General features: G+C 52.7%; 1 protein-coding gene across 2 annotated transcripts in view; it reads right to left on the reverse strand.

The window, feature by feature from the left end:
* LOC119973504 (peroxisomal succinyl-coenzyme A thioesterase-like) overlaps positions 1–3,538 on the reverse strand; it is a 95,606-nt gene extending 92,068 nt beyond the window's left edge. Inside the window, exon 1 of one of the 2 annotated variants that reach the window (XM_038811739.1) lies at positions 3,436–3,538. The gene's annotated coding sequence lies outside the window, so the exon portion shown is untranslated. The remainder of the gene's footprint in view (positions 1–3,435) is intronic. The other variant, XM_038811740.1, reaches the window with a different exon arrangement.
* Between the last annotated feature and the right edge of the window lie 2,462 nt (positions 3,539–6,000).

Genomic DNA, 6,000 nt, shown 5'->3' on the forward strand with positions numbered 1-6,000 from the left:
TGCCTATCCATTTCAAGCTGGACACAGGTGCCTCTGCCAATCTCCATTCACAGGCAGACTTCAGACGCAACAGCTGCCTGCAAACTCCTGGATTACAACGGGAATGCCATCACGGCACTGGGATCCTGCCATCTGCACATATCCAACCGACACACATAAGCACGGTTACGCTTTGAAATTGTTGAGCCGGACAGGGCATCCGTACTAGATGTGCACGCCTGCAAGCATCTGAACCTCATTCAAAGGGTTTACACCACGACATACTCCCATGTGGATCTTCAGGCCGGCATCGACGATATCCTCACCCAGTATCCAGATGTGTTCGACGGGGTGGGCCCGCTGCCATATCGATACAAGATTCTGCTACGGCCTGATGCCAAGCCAGTGGTCCACGCACCACGACGAGTCCCTGCTCCACTGAGAGAGCGCCTGAAGGCACAGCTCAAGGATCTTCAGCAAAAAGGCATCATATCCAAGGTCACCGAACCGACTGACTGGGTCAGCTCGATGGTGTGCGTAAAGAAGCCTTCGGGGGATCTGCGCTTCTGCATTGATCCCAAGGATCTCAATAAGAATATCATGCGGAACACTACCCCGTCCCCCAAAGCGGGAGGAACTCATGAGTGAGATGGCACACGCGCGCTTCTTCACCAAATTGGACGCATTACAGGGATTTTGGCAAATCCAGCTGGAAGAGTCCAGCAGAAGGCTCTGCAACTTCAACATGCCTTTTGGCAGATACTGCTACAATCGCATGCCATTTGACATCATCTTGGCATTGGAGATATTCCATCGCATCATGCAGCAGATAATGGAAGGCATTGAAGGGGTTCGTGTGTACGTGCACAACATCATCATATGGTCCACGACCACTGAAGAACATGTGTCCCATCTCCAGACGGTTTTCCGCCGTGCACATGCCAACGGCCTGAAGTTAAACAGGTCCAAATGTTGTTTTGGCACATCCACGCTCAAGTTCCTAGGCGACCAGATCTCACAGCATGGTGTGCGCCCGGACACAGACAAAATCACGGCCATCGAGGCGATGAAGGTCCCCGAGAACAAAAAGGCGGTGCTGCGCTTCTTGGGTATGGTCAATTTTCTGGGCAAATTCATTCCAAACATAGCCACACACACCAAGGCCCAACACAACCTGGTGAAAAAGTCAACTGCCTTTGAGTGGAAGGCGGCACACCAGACAGAGTGGCTGGAGTTGAAAGCCAAGCTCACCACTGCACCACTCCTGGCATTCTTCGACCCGGACCGGGAGACAAAGATATCCACAGATGCGAGTCAGGTTGGCATTGGTGCGCTGTTGCTTCAACGGGATGACACATCATCCTGGGCACCAGTAGCCTACGCATCAAGGGTGATGACGCCCACTGAAACCAGATATGCACAGATTGAGAAGGAGTACTTGGGTCTTCTCACCGGCATCCTCAAATTTCATGATTTTGTCTACGGTCTGCCAACATTCACTGTCGAGACAGATCATAGGCCTCTGGTCCACATCATCCACAAGGACCTGAACGACATGACGCCTCGGTTGCAGAGAATCCTGCTTAAATTTAGGAGGTATGACTTCAACTTGGTGTACACACCTGGCAAGGAGCTCATCATCGCTGATGCATTGTCCCACACCGTCACCTCGCCCAGTGAGCCGCTGGAGATCATCCAGCACATCGAATCGCAGGTGCACCTGTGTGCTAGCACTCTCCCGGCAACAGATGAGAAGGTAGTTCTCATCCGTGATGAGACGGCCAAGGACTACCTCTTGCAGCGTATCATCCCCCCCTCACCAATGGCTGGCAGAAAGGGCAGTGCCCACAATTTTACAATGTGAAGAACAACCTGATGGTGATTGATGGTATCCTCCTCAAGCTGAACAGGATTGTCATTCGCTCAGTCTCCAGAGCTTGGTGCTGTGCCAGATTCATTAGGGACACCTTGGCGTCGAGTGCAGACGCAGAGCCCGGCAAGCTGCTACTGGCCCGGCATCAGCCAGGACATCACGAACATGGTCCTGAACTGTGCTCCCTGTCAGCGGTTCCAGCCAGCACAGAGCAAGGAGATGCTCCAACAGCATGACATAGTGACCTCTCCGTGGTCCAAGGTTGGCATCCACCACTTTCATGCGAATGGTCGCGACTACGTATTGATCATCGACTATTTCTTGAATCACCCTGAGGTGCTGAAGCTCCCGGACCTCACCTCTCGGACCGTCATCAAAGCTTGTAAGGAGACGTTCTCAAGGCATGGCATCCCAATCATCATTATGAGCGATAATGGCCCGTGCTTTAACAGTCGAGAATGGTCCACGTTTGCCAGGTCATACGATTTCCAGCATGTCACCTCCAGTCCGCACTATCCGCAGTCCGATGGAAAAGTCGAGAAATGAGTGCACATTGTGAAACAGCTCATCTGCAAGGCCGTGGACCCTGCTTCCGACATACACCTTGCACTGCTCGCGTACAGGGCAACTCCATTCTCCACTGGCATGTCGCCAGCTCAACTCCTGATGAACAGGGATCTGCGGACGACGGTTCCAGCCATACACCTGCCCTACCTGGATCACCTCCCGGTGCTGCAGAAGATGCAGCAGCTCAGAGACCGTCAAAAGCAGGGCTATGATGCCCATGCCACCGATCTGGCCATGCTATCCCCGGCAGACACTATCAGGATCCAGATACCAGATGGTCTGCCCCGGCTGTCGTTGTTCAACAGGCCGCACCCCGCTCTTATGTTGTACATATGGCTGATGGCTCCATCGTGCAAAGGAATCGACGGGCACTGCGCAAAGTTGCCTGCCCGCAACCACTTTCTCCTCCATTTCCATATGTTGAATTGCCACCTCCTGATACCTCACACCACGAGACCACCAGTCAGGCTTCCAGCCCGCCTGTCAAGGCGCCGTCGTCCCCTCCGCCACCTCTCTGGCGGTCAACCAGGATCGGACGCAAGCCTCAGAGACTGGACTTGAGTTTGTTTTCTTTGCTCTGTTCTGTTGTCCTCCTTCAGTAACGTTAGTCAGACTTTGTGCAAAAGGGAATAAAAACTGATCGCAAATTGCTGAACACATCAAAAAAGTAAATGCTGTTGGAGGTCCAACAAACTGTTAACTGCCAAATAAAAGCAGTGATTACACTTCAAAAATAACGTCATTGGCTGTAACTTTGAGGCTCTTTAGGTTGATCTCGATACAAGTTATTTCTGGTACCTGGGGTATTTTGATTCACTACCTAATCAGGCTGAAATGTCAGTTCCAGGCAATACTCCAAGAAATGGAGAGCTGCTGCCCGCCGTGGGGGTGGGGCAGGGCGAATTCCTTACCTGTTAATGGACGGGCAACACCAGGAAATGGACGGGTAACTTACTTGACAACAAGCTGGCGAAATTTACAACAACAAATAAATGAAAAGTGAGAAGAAAACAAACCAAAAATGTGCAAATCCCGGCCTTGATTCAAAAGTTGCTCGGTCAGACTGGCACAAAGTTCCTACGCAGGCAAGTCCAGTTGCACGGCGCTCCGTGCGCGGGCACTGGCTGGCGGGAGGTTTAAACCGAAGCTGCGTGCGCGGGAACTGGCTGGCGGGAGGTTTAAACCGAAGCTGCGTGCGCGGGCACTGGCTGGCGGGAGGTTTAAACCGAAGCTGCGTGCGCGGGGGCGCTGGCTGGCGGGTTTAAACCGAGGCCGCGCGCAGCGACCGTTCAACGGGCGATCGATCCCCAACTGCCGCGTACAAATCGGCCCAACTGCTCCGTGCCCCACAGGAACTTCCTTCTTCGTCCCATTCCCATCACCCCAGCCTCCGATTCCTTTCTCACCGGTGCATCTATTCATCAAATGTGTCCGTGCTGAATCATAAAATGTACAGTGCAGAAGGAGGCCATTCGGCCCATCGAGTCTGCAGAGGCCCTTACAAAGAGCACCCTACCGAAACCCACCAATCTACCCTATCCCCGTAACTCAGTAACCCCCACTTAACATTTTTTGGACACTAAGGGCAATTTAGCACGGCCAATCCACCTAATCTGCACACCTTTGGACTATGGGAGGAAACCGGAGCACCCGGAGGAAACCCATGCAGACACGGGGAGAACGTGCAGACTCCGCACAGACAGTGACCCAGCGGGGAATCAAACCTGGGACCCTGGCACTGTGAAGCAACTGTGCTAACTACTGTGCTACCGTGCTTCTGGCCTCCCCGTCGTTGCCAGCTCCACCTTCTCGCCACTCAGAACAAAGATGTTTCCCCTGAATTTCCTTTTGGATTGATGATGTTTAAATAACATTCGTCTCCGGCACAGTGGCACCATCTACAACATGCACGACGGCGGTGACCCAAGACTGGCTCTTTTGGCACCACCTTCCAAACCCGGGACTTCCCCCGCCCCGTGGGAGGAGGGCAGCAGATGCAAGTTCCTCTCCAAGCCATACACCATCTGGACTTGGAACATCACTGTCTCTGGGTCAAAATCCTGGAAATCCCAAACAGCATTGTTGGTGTACCTACACTACAGTGAGTGCAGTAGTTCAGAAAAAAAATATGCCCTCTAGTTCTGGATTCACCAATAAGTAAGAAACATCTACTCTACATCTATACTGTACCAAATGCTTCTGTAAAAGTAAAGACCACCTATCGAACTGCTTCTCAGAGATTTCTAGAGAGGGGGGGGAAACAAAGTGTAATGATACACTTTTGCAGACTTTGTTTGAACAGGAGCTGCACATCGTAATGCAGGCCGTACACCAAACGGAAAATGTGTCACCAGGGCACACCATCGTGGAAGGGGCTCAAAGTAAAGGTATCACTGCAGGGTCTGAAGGTGGAATGTCGCTACCTGGGTAGAAAGGCACACCATGGCCTGGCCATCCTCCCTAATCAGGAGACTTAACCTCAACGACCCAGTGCAGTCTCTTGTCCCCGAAGAAGTCCACAAGCATTCTCTGGAGCTATGTGACAAAGTCAAGGGCAGGGGTCAAAGTAACCAGTCGGTACCACAACATAGAAGCTATCAGCTGGTTTATGACGAGAACGTTACTCCAGTAAGACAACAGTTGGAGCAGTCCTGTCCAGCATCTGAAGTGAACGGTGTCCTTGGCCTTCAGCTCCTGCTCGTTAGCCGGCCAGGATTCCTCAGCCGGACAAAGATAGACTCCCAAGTAGGAGATGCTGGACCTGCTCCAGGTGAAAGGTCGGAGCTCCTCTGGGAGGGGGTCCATCTGCCACATCCGACAGGGAATCCGGAATACTTGGCAGTTGATCCTGGCAGCAGCTGCAACGGAACACAGCACTCTCGTATCTTCCGCAGGTCAGCAGGGTTGGAGAACATGAGGAGGAGCCATCAGCGTAAGCCCAGACACCACTCCAATGCCTGCCCACGCAGAACCAGTCTCGTCAACATACTTCGCGGGAGGCGCAGGAAAGGCTCCACGCAAATGGAATAGAGTTGGCCAGACAAGGGGCAGCCCTGTCGCACCCCTCTCCCAAAACAGGGGTGCGGTCAGGGACCCGGTAACCTTAACGAGGCACACTGAGGCAGTGTACAGATGTTGAATCCGGGCGATGAAATGTCCCGAACCCAAATGCTTGCAGAGTCCCAAATAATTATTTGTGATCCACTCTGTTGAACGCTGCCTCTTGATCAAGGGACAGGAAGGCACCCGGCAGACCAACCTCGAGGAATGAAGGGCCAATGCCCCGACCAGATTGATGTTGTCATACATTGTGTTGCCCGGGACCGTGTAGGACTGGTCAGGGAGGATCATGTAGTCCAGCATGGTGCCAAGGTGCAAACACATCATCTTGGGACATATCTTGTAGTCTATGGTGAGGTTGATGACCAGTTGGCAGTTTTTAAGGTGGTAGAGATCCCCCTCCCCCTCTTTTGCAGCAGGGTAATGGTGGCCTTGCACCACAAGAGGGGTATTTCCCCCGCGTAGTCACTCCACAGGCCCCCCTGCTAACCACCAAAATGCTACTCAGGAATGCTGGAACC

Source organism: Scyliorhinus canicula, chromosome 11 (assembly GCF_902713615.1).
Source record: "Scyliorhinus canicula chromosome 11, sScyCan1.1, whole genome shotgun sequence".
Taxonomy (NCBI): domain Eukaryota; kingdom Metazoa; phylum Chordata; class Chondrichthyes; order Carcharhiniformes; family Scyliorhinidae; genus Scyliorhinus; species Scyliorhinus canicula.